Consider the following 26,212-nt stretch of genomic DNA (forward strand, 5'->3'; position numbering starts at 1 on the left):
GAACATTCGGAACCCAAATTCGGTAGGAGTACCTCATTATCCCTTTATCATCTTTCTCAGTATGGATCTCCTCTCCAGTCATTGACTTTCTGTCTTCATTCATTATTTTCTCTTGGCACAATCTGATCTTTTCCAATAATTCTGGCTGCATTGAGATCTCAAAAAGCTTTTCAGTTCCGGTTCCGGTTACCTTTACCTCTATTTCCATTTTCTCAAAATCCCTTATCAACTCTTCCGAAGTCGTTATCATTCTGAGTCTTTCCTTTCTACTAAGGGCATCAGCCACCACATTGGCTTTCCCTGGATGATAGAGAATCTCACAATCGTAGTCCTTGATTAGTTCTAACCATCTCCTCTGGCGCATGTTGAGCTCTTTCTGCGTAAATATGTACTTGAGGCTCTTATGGTCTGTGAAAATCTCGCACTTCTCTCCATACAAGTAGTGCCTCCAAATTTTTAAAGCAAATACTATTGCTGCGAGCTCAAGGTCATGAGTAGGATATCTAACCTCGTATTCCTTCAATTGTCTCGACGCATACGCAATAACTTTACCGTGCTGCATAAGCACACATCCTAATCCTTTGTGCGACGCGTCACTATATATCACAAAATCTCCTTTTCCATCCGGCAATGCCAATACCGGAGCCGTTATCAACCTTTTCTTTAATTCCTGAAAACTGTTCTCGCATTTCTCCGTCCATTCAAACTTCTCTGTCTTACGAGTAAGTCGTGTCAAAGGGGCTGCGATCTTCGCAAAGTCCTGTACAAATCTACGATAGTAGCCGGCCAATCCTATGAAACTCCTCACCTCTGTGGGTGTGGTTGGCCTTTCCCAATTTGAGACCGCCTCTATCTTGGAGGGGTCGACCAATACTCCTTCTTTATTGATCACATGTCCTAAAAACTGTACTTCATTCCGCCAGAATTCACACTTCGAGAATTTGGCATATAACTGCTCCTCTCTGAGTATCCCTAGAGCTATCCTCAAATGCTCTGCATGTTCTGCCTCAGTCCTTGAGTAGATCAAAATATCATCGATAAAAACTATCACACACTTGTCCAAGTACTTCTTAAATACTCTATTCATTAAATCCATGAAAGCCGCTGGGGCGTTGGTTAGTCCAAAGGACATTACCAAGAACTCATAATGCCCATACCTGGTACGGAACGCTGTCTTGGAAATATCTTCAGGTTTAATCTTTAGTTGGTGATATCCAGTTCTCAGGTCGATCTTGGAAAAATAAACAGCATCCTTTAGCTGGTCGAACAGATCGTCTATTCTAGGTAATGGGTACCTGTTCTTTATGGTTAGCTTGTTCAACTCTCGATAGTCTATGCACAACCTCATGCTCCCATCTTTCTTTTTAACAAATAAAACTGGTGCTCCCCACGGAGACACACTGGGTCTTATCATACCCTTATCCAAGAGTTCCTGCAATTGGATAGCTAATTCCTTCATTTCTAACGGGGCTAACCGGTAAGGTGCTTTTGAAACTGGCGCCGTCCCTGGGGCCAACTCAATAGCAAATTCAATCACTCTATCGGGTGGTAATCCCGGAAGGTCTTGGGGGAATACATCTTCAAATTCGTTGACTACTGGAATATCTTGTAAGTTGGGCACCTCCTTCTGCGTGTCCACCACATAGGCTAGGTAGGCCTCACTTCCTTTTCGTAGCATCCTTTTGGCCTGAGCCATGGTCAAAAATTTCTGCGTCTGCCTCTTTCCTCTAAATATAACTTCTTTCTTCCCGGGGATATTTAACTTAACTTTCTTTCCTTTACAGTCTATCTGAGCATCGTTGCTAGATAGCCAGTCCATTCCCAAAATTACATCAAACTCCCCTAATTTAAAAGGAATCAGATCAACACTGAAAGATTGCTCCCCTATGCCTATCTCACAGGCGGGGTGAATCTGGTTAACAGGAATAATTTCATGATTGGCTATTTCTACTTGTAAGGGTTCTATCAAGGGTTTAGCCTTAAGTCTTAACTTACGCGCAAAGTCCTTTGATATAAAAGATTTAGTTGCTCCCGAATCAAATAAAACATTTACACTGACTGAATTTAGAGAAAGGGTACCTGCTATCACATCTGAATCTCTCATAGCATCCTGGACTGTCATGTTGAAAGTCCTCGCAGTAGGTGGCTTATTAGAAGTAGCCCTGCTTGCTCCCGAAGCTGCTGGTTTGTTCATTGGGCATTCCTTCTTCCAATGACCCGAGCGTCCACACTGATGACAATTGGTGGGTGGAACGACGGCGGGGGTTAATGATGGGCACTTATTTGAATAGTGGCCCTCCCGACCGCACTTAAAACAGGTTACTGGCCTTCCTTTACACTCCCCAGTGTGATTCCTTCCACATATGTTACAGGCTGGCAATGGGGGTCGAGATTGGTTGGGATAGGACATTCTTGACTTCTGGCCGCCCTGGCTCACACTCACACTCATTGGCCGCTTAAACCCAGTGTTCCTTCCTGGTAGGGACACTGCTCCTCGATTAAATCTAGTTGGGAAGCTCCTTCCTGCGGAACCTCCACCCATGCTCATACTTTTCCTCTTTATTCCTTTCTCCTCTCTTTCCTTCTGCATCTGTTCACTTCCAACTTCTACAATCGTTGCCTTTTGCACCAGAGTGGCATAGTCCGTAAGCTCAAGGATTGCCACCCTATTCTGAATCCATGGTTTCAGTCCCTGCTGAAACCTCCTAGCTTTCTTTTCCTCGATGCTCACAAACTCCGGCACAAACCTTGATAACTCAGTAAATTTCGCTTCGTATTCTGCTACAGACAAGTTATTCTGTTTTAGCTCCAAGAACTTGAGCTCCATCTGGCTTTCCATAAACCTCGGGAAATACTTTCCCAGAAACAACTGACTAAATCTCTCCCAGGTTATTATAGCATCTGTCTCCATGTTTTTCTTGGCCTCCCACCAGTAGTTAGCTTCTCCTTTCAGAAGGTAGGTAGCAAATACAGTTTTCTGTGCCTCATCGATACTCAAAATCTCAAAAGATTTCTCCATTTCCTTTAACCATGCCCTTGCCTCAACTGGGTCGGCTGATCCGTGGAACTCAGGGGGCTTAAGGGACTTAAAAGCCCTGAAAGAGTTTGCCACTGCATTGTTACTTCCTTGAGGGGGTGGGTTGGGTTGACGTTCTAAATTCTGCCTTAGGAGTTGCATAAACTGACCCATGGGATCCATGCCTGGGTTTGGTACTGGTTGCTCAACCTCGGTTTCTCCTTCTTCAGCCTCTATCTCAAATCCCTCAACATCATATGTTTCCTCTTCTTCTTCATACAGGGAGTCATCCTGTTCCACATAATCCTCATCTTCCTCTTCACTGTGTTCTTGGTTTCTATTGTCCTGATTATGGCTTCCCTGGTCCTCAGACCCAGGGTTCGCCCTAGTTCCAATCTTTCTTGGCGGCATGATTCTGATAATAATAAAAACAATTATTGGGAAAATTCAACGTTAGGTCACAATCATATACAACATTGTGCCTTGCACAGCTCTTATAATGGGGAGAACGTATAACGCAGTTCTATTATTTTAAGAAAGTTCTAATACGAAGTGCAGTAATAATAATAATAAAACAGTGATCCCGTCACTATGGAACTGAACTGAAAGGAAACAAATATATACATAATGCGAGAATACATAGTTTGATCTGGTCAAAAGTACAACAGTGCTACAGTCATCTGTCCCAAAAGTGATACACAAGAGTCTATCTGTCTAGTCAGAAAAAGGGATGCTATATACAAGTCAACTATCCTGGAAAATTGGCTCTTACTAAGGCCTCGGCTAACTAGACAACTAGACTATTCCATCATCAATCCTGAATCACACACCGGAACGGGTCAGCTCCCAAACCCTTTCCATCGCACGACGGAAGATATAGTCGGCCTGCCGCCTGGAGATCCTACCATGCCTGTCCCCCTGGAGAGATCTGAGTCTCGCTCGGGACGTGAGCTCTATCCCCGTAAGCTCCCTCCTCAAGGATCGGGGTATAGAAGCCCTGGTCTCATAAGCTCGGGTACGCCTACCCGCCCTCTCTGCATCCAACTCCCTCCTGGCCTCATCCAGTCGGGCCTCGGCAACAGCCACTCGGGTCCTCAAAACATCCTGAACATATCCATGAGCTAACGAAGACTGCCTCTGGGCAGGGTCAAGAGGTGGTGAATCCGGAGCCGCTGAGGGTGCCTCCTCGGTCTGCCTAGGCTCGGAAGTATAGGTCTCTGAGCTGTCATCATCGGGAATCCAAGATAGTGGTGGAGGGGTAGGGGCTCTGACCACCGGAAGTGTGGGTAAAGGGATACCAGCATACACTACCATAGGTCCAACACGCTCCTCAGCTACTGGGACCTCATCCGGGTCCTCCTCATCTGAAATAGCAATGACCTCCGTCTCTGACTCCTCTGAGGGGTCCTCCTCATCCTCCTCCATCTCAGGCTCCTCCTGATCCTCAACATCTAGCAGTGCCTCATCATGCTCACGCTCGAACATCTCAGGGTCCTCCATCTCAGGCGCCTACACATTAAACGAGCTAAGTTACTATCATGATACTTATAAGGGTTCCCGTAAGGGTTTTAACTGTCAGCACTACTTTAAGTAGTCCGACCATGAACTTGGCAAGAGTTCTTATTATCTTTGTGAATTTATTATTATATCGTCGCATCATCTCTGAGGTTTATAACGCTTGGCTCTGATACCATTTCTGTAACACCCCCAGATCCGGGGTCGGGGATCCGGGTTGTCACGGTCTTTCTTTCCACAATATCACTTCACTCAATTAATAATAAATAACCTCATACTGTGACCCCACACTAACACACACCACAACCCGTTATAGTCTCAGAGATGAAATTGAAATAAGTACAAGTCTTTGAATCCACAATTTAAAATTATTACAACCCAAAATGATTACTTGATAAATTTACAGTTAATTGCCATTATCTGCCACAAGTTATAATTATACATAATTTGATTCTCAAAAGTAGATGGTCTGAACTACAATGGATCTACCTCTGCAGCTATAGCAGCTACAACATCATCGGGAAGACGCGGGGCGCTTCCCACGCGCTTGCGCTGGGTCTGCTGGAGTCTGGCCATCTCTCCTAACTGTTGTTGTGTGATGAAGAAATAAAGCAAGAGTGAGCCTTACAGCTCGCAAGATAATATGTATAGTGATAACAATAATATAAGTATCTAAATGGATACTTGATAGCATCTCTATCATATGCAAGATAATTACTTACTAGATATAAGTAAAAACAAGGAATGAAGTTACCAATACTTCACCACACTTATATCATATATAAAGCTACTTGAACTGCCACCGTTCAAAGTATTATAGGTTTTAAGAAAAACATCCCATAGATGAGACCACAAGTTAAGACTTGAATAGATTCAATCTTTGAAAGATTATTGAATGAAAAAGTTATGAGATACTTTATTTAGTCCCGATATATATATAACCACATATATATACCCCTTTCAACATTTCCTGAAACCTCTGTTATGTAAAGTATGAACAGAGTTTGAAACATCCAATGAATTTTGGAAAGGAAAAGAATTTTGGCATAAACCCGATATCTCGCTGATCAGGCAAAGATACCAATAAGTAACCTTTTCTACTGTAGATGGATGAATTCCTCACCGGTCATCACCCTGGCCGCATTAGGACCTCGCGCTAGACCGTACCCCGGCCCCTCACGCGTTGATGGACTGCCACCCAGCCACTTACACAATAATAGACCGTACCCCGGCCTGTCGCTTATGCCGACTCAATGAGATGGGCTTACTTCCCGAACGTTGGGCAAGTAATCAATTCATTTACCAAATCTGCAACCTCGTTGCGAATATAAAATACACCACAGAGCCGGATTCCCCAAGTTTTGAGCGAGTATTTAAATCCCCTTTAAACAGGAAGATCTTAAATATAAAAATGAGTTTTGGGGTCCGCTCTGACTTTTAAAAATCATTTTGAAGACTCGAAAACACTTTAAAGAGTGTTTGGAGTAAGGCTGATTTAATGAGGTAAATCAGTCCCCAGAATATTAGAAAATATCTGAATATTATTAACTAAATAATATTCCCATAAAGAATAATCTTTATAAAAATAATTGAAGTAGAAGTATTAAAATTTATACTTGAAACGAGTATTAAATAACCAAAGATATACTTATATGAAAGTATTATCTTTATTTGAATAATCGAAAATAAGTTTGATTATTTACACCTTATTCTTTAATAAAATAAAGAATATATCTCAGCAAATAATCGGAGTCATAGATCCTCAAATGAATATTCAAATAATATTCAATAAATAAAATAAGCTGAGTCATAATACCTCGAATGAATATTATAAATAATATTCATTAAATAAAATAAAGGAGTCATACATCCTCAAATGAATATTCAAATAATATTCAATAAATAATATAAAAGAGTCATAAGCCCTCGAATAATATTCGAAATAATATTTAATAATAAAATAAAGTTTCAAGTTATCGAATAAACCTTATTCGATTAATAGTTTAGAAAACTATAACCATACATATATATAAATATATATATATATATATAAATATCCATATCCATATATATAAAATCTACTCGGGATCCTCGACTCCCGTTTTTTGAAAATATTTTCACCTTTGGGTCCCTATACTAAGGGTATATGCAAGATACCGCTATCCTCTAGCATAGGTATTATCAACTGAACCAACAGATATATATTTCAAGAATATGAAACAGGCATGCATATATACCATATCACATGCTACAATATATCGCAAGAATTTGCTAAATAACCAACATGCATCTATCGCAAGATAATGCATATACAAGTGTATTCATCACAACAACAGTATAACGGATAGAATACTTGCCTGAGCGACTTGGGGGTGAGAAAGGCTCGGGACGAGTCTGATAACCTATAAACAACAAGTAAGTTGGAATTAAACCAAAATCACTTGTAAATCTATGATTTAACTAACTTAGACTCTAATGCTAGTTTTGCGCTCACCGATTCGCTTAAGTCACTCGGGTACCCTCGGCTCCACCATTTTTAATAATTTAACCTTTACGAGTTTTAAAGCGATTCCTTCGCGAATGACTTACCAACTGCCTAACACACTTACCATAAATGTTTCATACATTAATTAACCCTTTTTGGTCTTTAACCTACATTCCAAAGTAAGGCGAGGGAAAAAGTTTCGTTCGCGAAACGCCGTTACTTGAAACGGTCGTTTCTCCTAAACCGTAAATCGGAATCGAACGAACTACATATCAAAACGAAGCTCGTAACATGAGCTATCTAAACATGGCAGTGGTCACAATCTAGCAGGGGGTCCTCGGGTCCTAATGCTATGCACAGAAACAGTCCAAAGAAAATCGGACGTTACGACGGCTATGTTTACGTGATTTCCAAATTTTAACCCATTCACAAACAACCCAAATCAACCTCAAATCCAACATACAACCATCCTCCATCCTTATCACATCATAACCACCCCAACCAATTCAATTTAATCTTTCATACTTATGCTTAAACTTAATTTTAATCATTCTTAAGTTCTTTTAAATCAAAACCACAATAATTACCATTCCATTCACTACCATACCAAATCTCAAACTCTAAATCATAACAACAAGATACAATATCAACCCACTACTCAAAATCACCTTATAATATATATGAACCTAGGGTTTGGAAATGGTATACCTTCCTTGAAGTGGTGGGTGGAGCTAGGAAGCCTTAAGAAGCTTTGAGAAGCCTTAGGAAAGCTTGGATCTTCAAGAAAACAAGAAAAAGTTCAAGTTAAAAACTTGAAAACACTATTCATTGTCTTCTTATTTGATTAAATGAAGAAGTTAGAGAAAGAATTAATGGCTTAAACTCATGATATAGCCATAACTAAGCATAAAGATGATTAGGGAATTTTCTTACCAATTTAGGATGCTTGGATCTTGATTTTTGAAAAATCTAGCCTTTAAAAATGTAAAAAGCCGAGAGCTAAGATGAAGAACAAATGCCTTGGTTGTTTTTGATTTTTGATGAAATGATTTTGCTAGCTTGGTTGGCTTGATTTGTATTTGATTTAGCAAATTACTACCTTGCCCTTGAATTTGTGTGGTCCTTAATCAACCACACCTCCTTCCTTCCCATGTCATGCTTACCTCATCCTCATGATGTCATCCTTCCTTCCTTGTCTTCTTTCTATTGGTTGGATGACATCATTCCCATTAATCCCTTTGATTAACTTCCTAATCGTTTGCCTAATGACCGCTGATCTGTTATACGGTTCGCTTAACTTTCGTTCTCGTTTATCGTTTGAAGGATCATACCCGGGATCTTATTACTTAGGTTCCCTTAACCTTTCTCAATACATTATATTCCTTTTTATGATCCTCTATCATAATCCTTTAATTTAAATCCTTTTTATCCTGTTATCTTATACTCAATTCTCTCCGTATCTTGTGGATTTCCGGGAAAAACCAAAGTGTTCGGAATTGGATTCTGACGATATTTACATACACTTATATACTTCATAGAGTACTAATAATATCCCAGAATATCCATAACAGAACCCCTACATAGTGTGGCGTGAAAAGTTTTCTCATTCAGCTAAAACACTATTCACAAGGGTTACAAAAAGTTGAAAAATTTTGGGGTTATTACAGTGATTGTATGATAATCTAGTATTGGTTGTGCGTATTCGTCTTTTGAGCGTCGCGAACTTATAAGATAATGTGTTAATCTTTAATGAAGCGAAAGTGAATTTAAGGATTTAGAACTTGCCATGCTAGCATAGGTTCATGTATTTGTTATGCATAATTCGTAGGTAATTTTAATCATCTTACTTGCCCTATGTAATCAAGATAGATAACTTTTGCTTAAACTGTTATGTTGTCAAATTCTATAGACATACAGGGTCTCAATATAATTGGTGTTTATTTAGCTTCTATCTCTTTTGTGGATGTCTGGTAGTATGGTACTCGTGCAACGAAAGTTGGCATTTATCAGTTTCGTGTTATCTGATTAGTGTCATCACCATTGCATGCTAAGGTTAAGAACAATAAGTTTATTGAATGAAGTTAGAATCCCATGTTTGTCATATATATTAATTCAGTCATCTTTACTCTCTTAGTTATAATTGTTAGTTTAATTCTTAGTTATAAACAACCTCAATTTGTTATCGTCTTAGCATTGAATAATAACCATAAATTGTTGTTTAAGTGCATAAATTAATTAGTTAACCAAGCTAGTCTCTGTGGGAACGAACTAGAAAAAATTCTATATTACTTGCGAACGCGTATACTTGCATGTATTATTAGCGCGTGTTTACCGACTAACAAGTTTTTGGCGCCGCTGCCGGGTACTGCAGTGTTAATTTTTAGTTTATGTATTTTCCATCAATGGTCGTTAAAGTTCATTGACTCGGACATTGTTACTTATTTGTTTCCTTGTCTTATTTCAGGTACTCTAGCGAGGGTGTATGTATACACATTCGCGTACTCTTAAGAGAACACTGGATAAAGCCGAGGAAGAAGTTGTGGTGGTTCGAAAGGAAGTTTTTGAAGAAGAAAAGAAGGTAGAAGAAGAAGAGAAAGTCAAGGAACCAGTTTTAGTAGAGATGGGTGATCAACAGAGAATCCTAAGGCTTCGATGGACTATTCTCAGCCTAAGATCAATGACATTCAATCAAGCATCATCAGGCCAGCCATCAGGGCTAACACTTTTGAGATCAAGTCAAGCATGATTCAGATGATACAAAACTTAGTTCAGTTTGGGGGTTCCCCTACTGAAGACCCTAACATGCACATCAGGGATTTCATCGAGATCTGTGACCTATTCAAGTTCAATGATGTGACTGAAGATGCTATCAAGCTGCGACTCTTCCCATTCTCTCTGAGGGACAAAGCTAAGTGCTGGTTACATTCTCTACCAGCAGGGTCTATCACCACTTGGGAAGATCTTGCTCAAAAGTTTCTCACTAAATTCTTCCCTATGGCGAAGATTGCTACAATCAGGAATACTCTTACTCAGTTTGCTCAGTAAACAGGAGAATCTCTGTGTGAGGCTTGAGATCGATATAAGGAGATGCTAAGGAAGTGCCCACACCATGGCATGCCTGATTAGATGATTATTTGTAACACCCCAAATCCGGGGTCAAGATTTGGTGTCACTAAACAATCCTTACATAGAATAAAGAAATAAATAAATAACCCCTTTAATCCGGATCGTTTACAGGTTATGGTATGAAACAAGAATCTAATCTTCTACAACTTACAACAACTAAAATACAATTGTAAATACCTCTGAACTAATGCTCGAATCATAATTTTCTAACTTCTTCAACCTCTCGCAACGGAGATTTCTCGAACTTCTGCTGTCTATCTAAGCTATTCATTTTTATCCTTATCTGTTTCTGGCAGAAATAAAAATTGACAAAGCAAGAGTGAGCCAAAAATGCCCAGCAAGTATATAATTTGAGTTTCAAACATTAATATCAATGAAAACTTCCGGACCAAATCTCTGAAATATTTTGAAGAGCCAAACACGAAATCATTTAAAGGATATATTTCATTATCTTAAAATCAATTTAATTTACATTGCTATAAATCATATAGGAAATAATGACATTTTTTAAGAGCTTCAGAGATCTCGAGTTTTCAAAATAGCTTCTGGTAACACTTCCTACCTGAGCAACGAATGCAACAACTATTTATAAAACGACGTTCAAGAAATTCCTAACTATTCAGTATCCATCATTATCGACTAAGTTTTCATAGACTTAGCCTGCTAAACCAGCCTGATAAGGACGGGTTGAATAATTAAGAAGATCTCAATTCATTCAAGATTCTAATTATCACTGAGCAACTAATGCTGCAGCAACAATCTGAACCTCGAATTTATTTAGAAACATTGTAATTTTCTGAAACTGAGTGCTAAGAAAGAATATCTTTAAACCATAATCACATTTTATTTCAAGAGGGAATGCCATTAATGGCGAACAACAATAAATTGGACTGGACACTAGAAACCAACATATGCACTATAACCTGCTGATCAGTCAGAATATAGTGCTGATCTATACCCAACTGCATAGACCCAACCAACATTAGGAGTACTCAGGCAACTATGGCCTATTAAATAATGGTCTGGGTAAAACCCAGTCCGTAAAGTAACCATCCAGTCCAAGGCTTAGCATCCGGAATAATCGGAATGCTATTGATATATCCCAACACCAGGATATACCAGACTATATGTAACAAGGGTAAAGGAATTGAAATATGAACAGGGAATTCAATAAATTGGGTAAATCAAGCATTGAAATGAAATGGAACAAGTGATAATAAGTAGGTAACAGTGTATATGAACAATGATTATCAAAGAGAATCGATACGATAGAAAGGAAATATAAATCACTATTCTGAATTTAGAATAGGGGAAAACTTGCATAAACAGAATTATTTAATTCAGCGATATGTTTATCGATTCTAAACTGAGAATAGGGAAAGCAATACTTGCATGATAAAATTTAAAATAATTATCACTTGAACAATAAGTGATGATAGAGATACTTGCCTTAATAAGCTTTAACTGTTATTACTGGTTGACTTTGGTTCGACTTTGGTCGTTTGGCTTTATCATCAACCTACTATCCTATTATCGATACAATCCCAACATTCAGACCCTTCGGTTGGAACTTTGTTGATCTCGACGTCTAATCACTAGATCGTTCTTAGTCCGATGTCACGTCTCAGGTCTTCCGTCTAAAACCGAGAAACAAGTCGGAACAGGCCGGTGACTCACCGGAAAAACCGAAGACAACAGGAGAACAGGGAACCGGGAGAGAAGAGAGGGAGAGAATTGAAGGGAGAGCGAGAGAGATTAAGGTCGAGAGAGAGTGAGGAGAGGTTGAGATTTAAGAGAGAGAGGTTAAGCGAGAGAGATTGAGAGATTGATTACAGAGAGAGACATAGGCTAAGAAGAAAATAAAACGGGTTGAACCACTTCACAAACCCCTGTCCCCTTTTTATTATCTATTTATTTATCGAATAACCCTGTATCAAAATTTTTATCTGACCCGCACTGTAACTTATTTAACGAACAATGTTGGGTTAAATAAAAGCTAGAAAACCGCCGAAATAATTTTAAAATTCTTAAAATATTTAAAAGTTAATAAAATAAAATTTTTATGATTTTTGAAATATCTTAGTATTAAATATTAATTTTACAATTAAATGGAGTCAGAAAATCATTTAAAGATAATTAATAAATAAAATATTGATTTCTAAATTTTATAAATTCCTAAAAATAATAAATAAAATTATAAATCAACAAAAATAATTTTAGGGCAAATTTTAGCATTTATGAGAATAAACATTCAATAAAATCATTTTAAAATGAATTAAACTCATACAGCTCGATAATTAATTTACAAAATTAATCTTTACATTCAACAAATCACAATCCATTTTTAATACAACAACACACATAGCTGACAGAATCATCACCTATTTTATTCATTTAATATTTCGATAATTATATTTACAGACCGGATCCGAAAATAGGTTACTTAGCCGCTAAGTAACTAAAAAGACGATACAATTTTAATACCAAAATTGGATAATTATCAAAACAAAGCTCCCTATAAAATACTTTATACAAAATTAAGGTGATAATGTCTCGCCTTTTGAGAATATGGATTCTATCGATATATAAAATGATTTGCGTATCGAAAATTTCACACCGGGACTCGTACAGGTCAAACCGTACCCCGGATCGAGAAAGTCAAAACACGGAAAGTGTTCAGAATTATCAGATTAGGTTAGGAAGGAGTTTTCGGAAGAGTTTCGGGTTGTAAAAACGCAAAAAATGATTGAAGTGGGATGATTTCTAATTCCAAAAATAAATTTTATAATTATGTAAAAATAATCATTGTTAATTCTATAAATCCTTATAAAATCATATGATTATCCAAAAATTACCAGAAAAATATCAAAATTATCTAGATTTATTATGGATACTTAAAAAATTAAAATATTCACATTTTCATCAGAAATAAACATCCAAATATTAATATCAATTATCAAATAATTCACCAAAATTCACATAAACTCACATAATAATTATTTATTGATAAAAATATATACATAATATTTCCCGGGCGTTACATTCTTCCCCCCTTAAAAGGATTCTGTCCTCAGAATCATGGTAAGGAACAGACCATGATGCTTCTCAAGTATCTTTCTTATGATTTCTCAGTTTTCATCACATTAATCACAACTCAACGGCCTTTTACCGTCATCAACTCTATCAGTTGTTCAGGCAACTCCTAACTCAATCTTTTATTTCACATATTTGGAGCTAAATTACTCTTCATAGTCATACACTCATAAATGTCTTATGGACTTGTTACATTTGTAATAACAAGACCAATTCATTCACAATCGTTCTATCTAACTCACTATTTCAAAGGACTAACTTAATTTACACTAACCTTCTTTTCTTTCCGATTCTAATAGTTTCCTGTTCATGAAATTTCTATTTTCATTGACTGTTCTTCGCTACTTATCATGTCTCCTTCTGTTCAGTTGAATTAACCTATAATCATTTCCAATCGTATTCAAGAATCTTTAATCGGTCTCTTGCATTTCCTATTCGTCTGCACTCAACATCAATCATCTGCATTAATACCACCTTTGATATTCAACAACAAAGTAAGTATCAGCATAACCCAGAAGACGGATTAAAACTTATTCTTTAATTTCTAACTTTTCCAATTCTTTTAACCATTTCTCAACAATCTTAATGGTATTTACCCTTTTATTTCTATTTGAAACATCTGTTCCTAAATGGACTTTTCCTGTTGGGTAGTTAACTACACCCTGAAACTCATAATCAATTATATCCAGAATTCATATCTTTGAAGCTAAGAATACACTGCTATTTTCCAATTCTTCGCAAGCATATCTTCAAGCATTCAACTTGGTCTTCCTTAGTCCTTGAATTAGCGAGGATGTTATCAATAAATACAATTACGTTATCCGGATACTCCTGGTACATTGTGTTCACTTAACCTTCAAACTTACAATTTCTGATAATCGACGCGTAACTTCATACCTCTATTCTCTTTTTTTTTCCATGACCACTTTTGTGCACAGCGCAAAACACTCTTTATTTTATTATTTTTTTTCATTACACATTTTTGAAATTTTCTTTCACTTATTATTTCATCCCTATTGAGTTATACGATATGGGGCTTTTGACACTAGCTTAACTCTGTACGGTAACCGACGAGAAATTTCTTACCTCATTCCCCGAGGTAACCTTGGTAAATCATTATTTCGAACCTCCGGGGCTTCACTTTAATTTGAAAGAATTCCGACATGAGGTTAGTTGCAACGTTCTTCTTCAACAGTTCGCCATCAATACCTTGGTTTAATCATTCCTGTTTACACGCATTCCTTGAATGACATTTTACTTCATTTTCCAATCAATTCTGGCCCAACTGACGTTTATACCTTGCGTATATCCTGGATTATTTTATAAAATTTCTTTATCATCCTTTTGATTCCACTTCTTGTCTTGATTAGTTCTTTATTCTCATTATTCATTATCTTCTTCATACATAACGGATTTCTTTTTCTTAGTAATATTACTCTATTTATTATTGAATAGGTCATTCCTGGAATTCACACTGGAATGAAGGCTTTTATTTACACTATTTAAATTCTTACTAACAAAATTATTGAACTTCCTCGGTAGCTATTTTCTTAGCCTTGCTTGACGTGTCACATGTCGCGTGTTTTATTTCTCTTCATTGACCATTATCTCTTCTTCCTGAGTTCACATGCGGACTTCATCAATCTTCGTTTTTCATTGGGTGCTTGAATTTGTGAACAACAACTTTCATTCAATTGCCATTCAAAAGAAGCGTACCTTCAAATCTTCCATTAATTCGTCATTCCATATGGGTATACACCCAAGTCCATCCTGGAACGCTATTGCAGATGATATAATCCCTCTTCTTTATCTTGAACCTTCAGTTCTTAAAAGAATTCTTATTACTAGCATGTACCGATAATTTCATGTTCCTCTTATTCATCGAAAAGAGCGTATTCTTCTGGATCAACCTTGCACCTAATTACAGTAACATCACACTAATTAAGCCAGGCCTTTTAATTTACGTTAATGCCATTACTTTCCAAATTTCTTATTGCTTTGATTTCGGAGCTGGAAATCATGTTAGAGCTTGACTCAATCTAATTGGAATCGATTTCCATTTAACTAATCATTAGTTGGCAAAGTGAATCACTCAACTCCTTTAAATGATCACTTAAACCAAGTGCTGACTAGCTAACTGGAATCAAAGATCAATTACATAAAGTCAGTTTGGTCATAACAATTTTCTCAAGAACCGAGATTGCAATTATCTGGAATGCTAACGAGAATGACAATATACTTCTTTGTTCTTAACTATAGGGTAATTTCTGAAAATTTGGGCAGCACTTCCCCTACACCATTGACTACCAGTCGAACTCAAGCCGACACCATCAATCAACCAAATCATCCCCAATCATGTCCACCTACTTTCATCAACCCAAAATCATCAATTCCCACAATTCACCTTTAATCAGCATCTGATTAGCATAGCATATTTCTTCTTAATTAGAATTGGGTTTGAAACCCACAATGATTAATATTACCATACATTCCTCAACTCGTTTTAGAATATTATGAATTGTCCTTAATGAATTCAAGGTTTGATTATATTTAAGATTTCTTCCATCTTGAGTCTTCACGAACAGTATCTTCCAGCGACGAAGGGATGTTTCACACAGTAATTGCATGTCTGAGTCATTGTTCAGAATTTCCTTGATCTTTGATCGTCGTCCCGATACTTGTTTGCTCCGTTTGAAGCACACAACTTTACTTCCTTATTTCGTAACTGATCTAATTATTACAGTTAACTAACGATTCATTTCCCATCACAATCTTCCAATTCAAAGTGCATCGCATTAACGTAATCTATCATACTGATGAGATCCTTGTAACACGTCCAATTTCCAGATTTGATGTCCTTGCCACGACCGCGTTGTCGGTGTATTCATTCTTCTTTGCTCACAATTGTCCCCCCCCCATTTATTGATTTGCAGTCGTATTCTCTTTCGACACGTACTTCTACCTATCGCACGAGATTATTCTATTTCTTTTGTAATCGTCAGAGAACAGACTCAATGCAAGAGGAGAGTTTGTGAATATGATTTGGATTGAAAATTGAATAAGAAATAACAATGCCACAGACAATTGGGAGAACTGGTAAATCAGAAAATTGAAAGAAGAAAAATGAGTGAAGAATGAGACAACCATATTCGTACTCAAGATGGCCAGTCTTTCATACTATATGGCATACAGCACATGATTAGATGGCGTCCCACCCGACTCTTCGTCATTTCAACAAAGCGTCATATCATAACACTGTTGTCTCAATTAGGAATCAAGAATTTGAGAAAAGCAATAATTCAGAAGGGATACAAAAATGTTCTTTCGTTTTCGCCTCATATGATTTATCAACAAAAGAAGCTCATACATATTCAAATTCGAGAAGAACATATGTTATCATACTAGAAGAAAGAATGTCAATGCCGATCACCTTCCACGCTTCACTTACGTATGCCTTCAGGATCGTGCGGATACAGGGTCACGATTCAAGTCACATCACTGCTTCGAAATGCTTCCTGGAAATGCCTTCACACCAAATGCTTCAATAATTTACTCTTAATCGCGTCATTCCGAAGTTAAAATCACGGCTTCAGATTTCATCTATGTCGTGTAAAATACCCATTGATCACGTAATGCCTCTATTTCATTGATAGAAATACGATTCTTCTCTAATCATCTAGAAGATTCTGCCATTTCCTTCAATCATCCTCCGTCCATTCGAATCACGAATCTCGTCAAATTTTATTAATCTTATAAAGTGGGGAAATAATATTTTAATAGGTTGATTCAATTATTGATTTTATTAAACAACGCTTACTTTCATTTTTCACAGCAACCTTAAACCTTCTTCCTGCTGATGGGTCTACTTGGCCCTTTGAATAACAATACTAAGTCTAATTTCATTCTTCTTTTTAGATCATTTTCTCTTTATAATAACAAGAATATAAGTAGTAGTTTGACAACCAATTTGTAAAACTCATTTCATGCAAAAAAAAAAAAAATTCTGAAAGTTGATTAAGAAAATCTTTTCTGAAATCTCATTTTAAAGTTTTGGAAATCAAATATTTGGTCGTCATTACTATATATATTACTTGCTATTTTTATGGTTTAACAATGAAATGTCTAATTAAATAATGTCCATATAAGGGTCTCTTCACTTTGATACCTCTTCTATATTTCCTCGAATTCAGCTCGCACAGATTAATCGCCGAAACTTCATTCACCGTCGTAAATCATCTTATTCACAATTCTATCGCAACGCTGACATGTAGTACTGTCTTTAACATTCTTGTCATCGTTCTTGCCGTTATTCTCACACCCACGTGTGTGATTCGGTGTTCTGTCGGTAGATAGGGTCACACCTTCTTGCTAGTCTTACCTATATCTAGGAAGGTAGATATCATTCCTCGCGCAGCTTCCAATAAGTGATAGGATCCTTCTTACCACGGCGGTGCCTTCGAAACATGCAACGTTGGTTCTTCATCAGCTTCTATCAACTGGTTGCCCTCGACGTGGAACTCGTCCTAATACCTAATTCTAAGTTAAATCGTAACTTCTCTTACACAATTCTCACAAGAATCGATCGCATAGTCTTCAAAACCATATGAAAAGTAGGGTAACATACCCTATCTCCGTCTATCTGTCGATCTGTCGATCCCTCATTACTATAGGACCTAAGAATTCAATATACCTATATTTATAGCGTTGCAACCTTCACCTCGCACTTTCTCAGCAATCCTATCTTAGCAACTCCATCTCGGATCTACTAACCTTAATTCGCATTCAACTCAATTTATCCTGAATGTGCCTAGGGTCTTTCCTATCCTGTACGACCAATCATTTCTATCTTACTCTCACCTATTCTTATTTCAGTGACCAATAACCTGCAGCTCTGATACCAACTGTAACACCCCAAATCCGGGGTCAAGATTTGGTGTCATTAAACAATCCTTACATAGAATAAAGAAATAAATAAATAACCCCTTTAATCCGGATCGTTTACAGGTTATGGTATGAAACAAGAATCTAATCTTCTACAACTTACAACAACTAAAATACAATTGTAAATACCTCTGAACTAATGCTCGAATCATAATTTTCTAACTTCTTCAACCTCTCGCAGCGGAGATTTCTCGAACTTCTGCTGTCTATCTAAGCTATTCATTTTTATCCTTATCTGTTTCTGGCAGAAATAAAAATTGACAAAGCAAGAGTGAGCCAAAAATGCCCAGCAAGTATATAATTTGAGTTTCAAACATTAATATCAAAGAAAACTTCCGGACCAAATCTCTGAAATATTTTGAAGAGCCAAACACGAAATCATTTAAAGGATATATTTCATTATCTTAAAATCAATTTAATTTACATTGCTATAAATCATATAGGAAATAATGACATTTTTTAAGAGCTTCAGAGATCTCGTGTTTTCAAAATAGCTTCTGGTAACACTTCCAACCTGAGCAACGAATGCAACAACTATTCATAAAACGACGTTCAAGAAATTCCTAACTATTCAGTATCCATCATTATCGACTAAGTTTTCATAGACTTAGCCTGCTAAACCAGCCTGATAAGGACGGGTTGAATAATTAAGAAGATCTCAATTCATTCAAGATTCTAATTATCACTGAGCAACTAATGCTGCAGCAACAATCTGAACCTCGAATTTATTTAGAAACATTGTAATTTTCTGAAACTGAGTGCTAAGAAAGAATATCTTTAAACCATAATCACATTTTATTTCAAGAGGGAATGCCATTAATGGCGAACAACAATAAATTGGACTGGACACTAGAAACCAACATATGCACTATAACCTGCTGATCAGTCAGAATATAGTGCTGATCTATACCCAACTGCATAGACCCAACCAACATTAGGAGTACTCAGGCAACTATGGCCTATTAAATAATGGTCTGGGTAAAACCCAGTCCGTAAAGTAACCATCCAGTCCAAGGCTTAGCATCCGGAATAATCGGAATGCTATTGATATATCCCAACACCAGGATATACCAGACTATATGTAACAAGGGTAAAGGAATTGAAATATGAACAGGGAATTCAATAAATTGGGTAAATCAAGCATTGAAATGAAATGGAACAAGTGATAATAAGTAGGTAACAGTGTATATGAACAATGATTATCAAAGAGAATCGATACGATAGAAAGGAAATATAAATCACTATTCTGAATTTAGAATAGGGGAAAACTTGCATAAACAGAATTATTTAATTCAGCGATATGTTTATCGATTCTAAACTGAGAATAGGGAAAGCAATACTTGCATGATAAAATTTAAAATAATTATCACTTGAACAATAAGTGATGATAGAGATACTTGCCTTAATAAGCTTTAACTGTTATTACTGGTTGACTTTGGTTCGACTTTGGTCGTTTGGCTTTATCATCAACCTACTATCCTATTATCGATACAATCCCAACATTCAGACCCTTCGGTTGGAACTTTGTTGATCTCGACGTCTAATCACTAGATCGTTCTTAGTCCGATGTCACGTCTCAGGTCTTCCGTCTAAAACCGAGAAACAAGTCGGAACAGGCCGGTGACTCACCGGAAAAACCGAAGACAACAGGAGAACAGGGAACCGGGAGAGAAGAGAGGGAGAGAATTGAAGGGAGAGCGAGAGAGATTAAGGTCGAGAGAGAGTGAGGAGAGGTTGAGATTTAAGAGAGAGAGGTTAAGCGAGAGAGATTGAGAGATTGATTACAGAGAGAGACATAGGCTAAGAAGAAAATAAAACGGGTTGAACCACTTCACAAACCCCTGTCCCCTTTTTATTATCTATTTATTTATCGAATAACCCTGTATCAAAATTTTTATCTGACCCGCACTGTAACTTATTTAACGAACAATGTTGGGTTAAATAAAAGCTAGAAAACCGCCGAAATAATTTTAAAATTCTTAAAATATTTAAAAGTTAATAAAATAAAATTTTTATGATTTTTGAAATATCTTAGTATTAAATATTAATTTTACAATTAAATGGAGTCAGAAAATCATTTAAAGATAATTAATAAATAAAATATTGATTTCTAAATTTTATAAATTCCTAAAAATAATAAATAAAATTATAAATCAACAAAAATAATTTTAGGGCAAATTTTAGCATTTATGAGAATAAACATTCAATAAAATCATTTTAAAATGAATTAAACTCATACAGCTCGATAATTAATTTACAAAATTAATCTTTACATTCAACAAATCACAATCCATTTTTAATACAACAACACACATAGCTGACAGAATCATCACCTATTTTATTCATTTAATATTTCGATAATTATATTTACAGACCGGATCCGAAAATAGGTTACTTAGCCGCTAAGTAACTAAAAAGACGATACAATTTTAATACCAAAATTGGATAATTATCAAAACAAAGCTCCCTATAAAATACTTTATACAAAATTAAGGTGATAATGTCTCGCCTTTTGAGAATATGGATTCTATCGATATATAAAATGATTTGCGTATCGAAAATTTCACACCGGGACTCGTACAGGTCAAACCGTACCCCGGATCGAGAAAGTCAAAACACGGAAAGTGTTCAGAATTATCAGATTAGGTTAGGAAGGAGTTTTCGGAAGAGTTTCGGGTTGTAAAAACGCAAAAAATGATTGAAGTGGGATGATTTCTAATTCCAAAAATAAATTTTATAATTATGTAAAAATAATCATTGTTAATTCTATAAATCCTTATAAAATCATATGATTATCCAAAAATTACCAGAAAAATATCAAAATTATCTAGATTTATTATGGATACTTAAAAAATTAAAATATTCACATTTTCATCAGAAATAAACATCCAAATATTAATATCAATTATCAAATAATTCACCAAAATTCACATAAACTCACATAATAATTATTTATTGATAAAAATATATACATAATATTTCCCGGGCGTTACATTCTTCCCCCCTTAAAAGGATTCTGTCCTCAGAATCATGGTAAGGAACAGACCATGATGCTTCTCAAGTATCTTTCTTATGATTTCTCAGTTTTCATCACATTAATCACAACTCAACGGCCTTTTACCGTCATCAACTCTATCAGTTGTTCATGCAACTCCTAACTCAATCTTTTATTTCACATATTTGGAGCTAAATTACTCTTCATAGTCATACACTCATAAATGTCTTGTGGACTTCAGCTGCAACAAGCTAATGAAAAATCTGAATTAGAGGAGTTGAGGCTAATGTACAAAAGTCAAGCCATTTCTATCAAGACATTGGAAAATTAAATTGGGCAAATTGCCAATGCCTTGCTAAATTGTCAGCCTGTACACTACCTAGTGATACTGAAGTGCCAGAAAGGAAGGAAGCTAAGGAGCAGGTAAAGGCGATCACTTTGAGGTCTGGAAAGGTTGCGAATCCCGAACAAACTCAAGTGTTGACTGAAGAAGCTGGGGCTAAGAAAGAAGTAAAGCAACAGGAAGTAGAAGTGGAATCAAGGAAGACTACTGTTGAGTATACTCCTCTTGAGGGTAATACAGGGGAGAAACAGATCTATCCTCAACCGCCTTTTCCTAAGCGGCTGTAGAAGAAAAAGCCGGACAAGCAATTTGAGAAGTTTTTGGAGGTGTTCAAGAAACTTCATATCAACATACCTTTCGCGGAGGCTCTTGAGCAGATGCCTAGTTACGCAAAGTTTATGAAAGGTATTCTCTCTCGGAAAGTGAAGCTAGATGATTTAGAGACTATCTCTCACACGGAGGAATGTTGTGCTGTGCTGCAGCATAAGTTACCTCTGAAGCTTAAAGATCCAGGAAGCTTCACTATTCCTTGTACTATTGGAAAAGTGTCTTTTGACATATGCTTATGTGACTTGGGAGCTAGCATCAATCTGATGCCTTTGTCAATCTTCAAGCAGTTGGACTTACCTGATCCAAAACTGACTTATATGACCTTGCAGTTGGCCGACCGTTCTATTACATATCCGCGAGGTATTGTGGAGGATGTCTCGGTTAAGGTTGATAAACTCATCGTCCCTGCTGATTTCATCATTCTTGATTTCGAGGAGGGTAAGAAGATTCCCATAATCTTGGGAAGACCTTTCTTGGCAACTGGTCGAACCTTGATAGATGTGCAGAAGGGTGAGCTCATAATGCGAGTGCTGGACCAGGATGTAACTTTTAATATGTTCAGTGCTATGAAATTTCCTACGAAAAATGAGGAGTGCTTAAAGGTGGAGTTGGTTGATTCTGTGGTTACTTCAGAACTTGATCAATTGCTAAGGTCCGATGCCTTAAAAAAAGCCTTATTGGGAAATTCAGATAGTAAAGATGATGAAGGTGAAGAAAAATTATAATATTTGAATGCTTCTCCCTGGAAGAGGAAGATTGATATGCCTTTTGAATCTCTTGTAATGGAGGAATTGAACAAAGCTCTTAAACGCCTCAAGCCATCTATTGAGGAAGCTCCCACTCTTGAGCTTAAGCCTCTACCGGAGCATTTGAGGTATGCATTTTTAGGTGATGCATCTACTTTGCCTGTTATTTTACATCTGACCTTTTAGGTAGTGATGAGGAAAAGCTCCTGAGGCTTCTAAGAGAGTTCAAATCGGCAATTGGTTAGACTAGGGAATCAGCCCTTCTTATTGCATGCATAAAATTCTGCTAGAGGAAGGTAGCAAGCCTACGGTCGAGCAATAAAGAAGACTTAATCCGATTATGAAGGAAGTAGTGAAGAAAGAAATTCTTAAGTGGCTAGATGCAGGGATCATCTATCCTATTTCTGACAGTTCATGGGTAAGCCCGGTTCAATGTGTGCCAAAGAAAGGAGGAATAACTGTGGTAGCAAATGAGAAGAATGAGTTTATTCCTACAAGAACAGTCACGGGGTGGAGAGTTTGCATGGACTACAGAAAGCTGAACAAGGCCATTAAGAATGATCATTTTTCTTTGCCCTTCATTGACCAGATACTTGACATATTGGCTGGGCATGAGTACTATTGTCTTCTTGATGGCTATTCGGGTTACAATCAGATTTGTATCACTCCAGAAGATTAGGAGAAGACTACCTTCACTTGTCCATTTGGTACTTTCGCCTTCTGACGAGTTTCGTTTGGTCTGTGTGGTGCACTAGCCACATTTCAGAGATGTATGATGGCCATTTTTTCTGATATGATTGGCCAGAATGTGGAGGTGTTTATGGACGACTTCTCTGTATATGGTGATCTTTTGATGAATGCTTGCAAAATCTTGGACACGTTCTTAAGAGGTATGTTGAGACCAATCTGGTTCTCAATTGGGAAAAATGTCACTTTATGGTGCGACAGGGCATTATTCTTGGGCACAAGGTTTCTAGTAAGTGTATTGAGGTGGACAAAGCCAAGGTGGGGGTCATTGAAAATCTTCCTCCTATTTCTGTTAAGAGATTTCATAGTTTTCTCGGTCATGCGGGTTTCTATAGGCATTTCATCAAAAACTTCTCTAAGATTTCGAAGCCGTTATGCAGTTTGCTAGAGAAAGATGTCCCTTTCAAGTTTAATGACGAGTGTCTTGCAGATTTTGAAACATTGAAGAAGAGTTTAATCATGGCACCTGTCATAACTGCACCTGATTGGAATGAACCTTTTGAGATGATGTGTGATGCAAGTGACTATGCAGTTGGAGCAGTTATTGGGCAGAGGAAGAACAACATATTTCATGTGGTCTACTATGCTATCAAGGCCCTAAATGGTGCTCAACTGAATTACACTACTACGGAGAAAGAACTTTTGGCTATTGTCTATGGTATAGAGAAATTTCGATCTTATCTACTTGGGACTAAGGTGACAATTTCATTGATCACGCTGCAATTCGTTATCTCGTCTCAAAGAAGGACTCGAAGCCTAGATTGATTAGATGGTATTCTTTTGCTTCAAGAATTTGAACTAGAGATCAAGGACAGAAAGGGGACTGAAAATCAAGTCGATGATCATCTCTCGCGTTTAGAGAACCCTAATGCTACTTCATTGGATAAGACATTGATAAATGAGTCTTTTCCCGACGAGCAGCGGTTTGGAGTGCAAGAAGAAGAACTGTGGTTTGCAGACATTGTGAACTACCTTGTGAGTAATATCATGCCTCCTGACTTATCTTATGCTCAAAGGAAGTAGTTTCTACATGAAGTGAAGTGGTATATGTGGGATGAGCCATTTCGTTTTCGACAAGGAGCTGACCAAATCACCAAGAGATGTATTCCTTACAGCGAAACGGGGGGGGATCTTGATAGATTTCCACTCAACGGCTTATGGAGGAAATTATGGTGGAGAAAAGACAGCAGCTCGTATTCTGCAAGCAGGTTTCTTTTGGCCAACTTTGTTTAAAGACACCCACCAGTTCGTTTTGAAATGTGATCAATGTCAACGTGTGGGTAATATGTGTAAGAGGGATGAGATGCCTCTTAATATTCTTCTCGAGGTTGAGGTCTTCGATGTTTGGGGAATTGACTTCATAGGGCTATTTATCTCATCCTGTAATAATTAGTATATCTTGTTGGCAGTTGATTATGTGTCAAAATGGGTTGAAGTTAAGGCGTTGCCAACGAACGATGCAAAAGTGGTGCTTAATTTTCTTCACAAGCAGATATTCACAAGATTTGGAACTCCAACAGTCATAATCAGTGATGAGGGGTCGCAATTTTGCAACCGCAAGTTCACTACTATGATACAAAGGTATAATGTGAATCATCGCATTGCTACGGCTTATCATCCTCAGACGAATGGTCAAGTCGAGGTATCTAATAGGGAGATCAAGCACATTTTAGAGAAAGTTGTGTGTCCATCGAGGAAGGATTGGTCTTTGAAGCTTGATGAAGCTGTTTGGGCATATCGAACAGCATACAAGACTCCGCTAGGGATGTCACCGTATCAGTTGGTTTATGGTAAGGGGTGTCATTTGCCAGTGGAGCTAGAGCATAAAGCATATTGGGCTTTGAATAAATGAATCTAGATTTGGATGCAGCTGGAAAGAAGAGGATGCTTCAATTGAATGAGCTCGACGAGTTTCGACTTCAAGCTTACGAGAACAACAAAATGTACAAAGAGAAAGTCAAGAGGTGGCACGATCGGGGTCTAGTGCTTAAATCATTTGTGTCAGGGCAACAAGTTCTTTTGTTCAATTCTCGTCTCCGTCTTTTTCCTAGAAAGTTGAAGTCAAGATGGTCAGGGCCGTTTATTGTCAAAACTGTGTTTCCACATGGAGCGGTGGAAATTTTTGAGAATGATCCGGACCAAGCATTCAAGGTGAATGGTCAGAGGTTGAAGCATTACTATGTGACATGGCAAACCGCGAGGTGGTTAGTGCCGTTCTATTGTCCATTTGAGCTCAAGGTTCTACGTCGAGCTAGCGACGTAAAAGAAGCGCTTTTTGGGAGGCAACCCAAGTTTGTTTTACAATAGTAGGTAGAGGAAGCAAGAAGAAAGGAGAAAAACATAAAAAAATCAAAAAAAGAAAAAAATTCAGGACTGACTACAGAAGCCTGGCGCGCCCGCGCTGTCCTAGCGCGTGCCCGCGCTGAAAACCCAGAAACATGGCGCGCCCGCGCTGTTTCGGCGCGCGCCCGCGCCGGTTTGGCAGAAGTACCGCGTGCCCGCGCTGTCCTAGCGTGCGGTAGCGCCGTGGTCCCGAATAAGAAAAAAATAAAGGCAGTTTTAAGGGGGAAAATCGGGAATTTTGCTACAAAATCAATTCCTAGCCGAATTTTACTCCCCCACATCCCAAATTTCCCTCTCCAAATCAAACCCATTATTCCCATAATCAAATCCCACTTCTATTCCATATATAATTCTTTTTTCACCACCTATATATACATACACCTCATACACAAACTTCTTCAGCAGTTCATAAATTCTCAAACACAAATTCTCTCTCAAACACAAGTCGTATTTTCTCTACTCAATTCCAATGGCACCCAAGAGACAAAGAACACAAGTAAGCAGCAGCACCATTGATTCTTCAAGTGTGGGT

The 26,212-nt window shown here is 37.4% G+C and overlaps 1 non-coding gene across 1 annotated transcript; it reads right to left on the reverse strand.

Moving 5' to 3' along the window:
• Window positions 1–10,025: 10,025 nt before the first annotated feature.
• On the reverse strand, window positions 10,026–10,132 carry LOC141710304 (small nucleolar RNA R71). Its single transcript, XR_012570831.1, has one exon. It is a non-coding gene; the product is annotated as a small nucleolar RNA R71 (small nucleolar RNA).
• Between the last annotated feature and the right edge of the window lie 16,080 nt (window positions 10,133–26,212).

The sequence above is a fragment of the Apium graveolens genome, chromosome 2, assembly GCF_009905375.1.
Source record: "Apium graveolens cultivar Ventura chromosome 2, ASM990537v1, whole genome shotgun sequence".
Classification (NCBI taxonomy): domain Eukaryota; kingdom Viridiplantae; phylum Streptophyta; class Magnoliopsida; order Apiales; family Apiaceae; genus Apium; species Apium graveolens.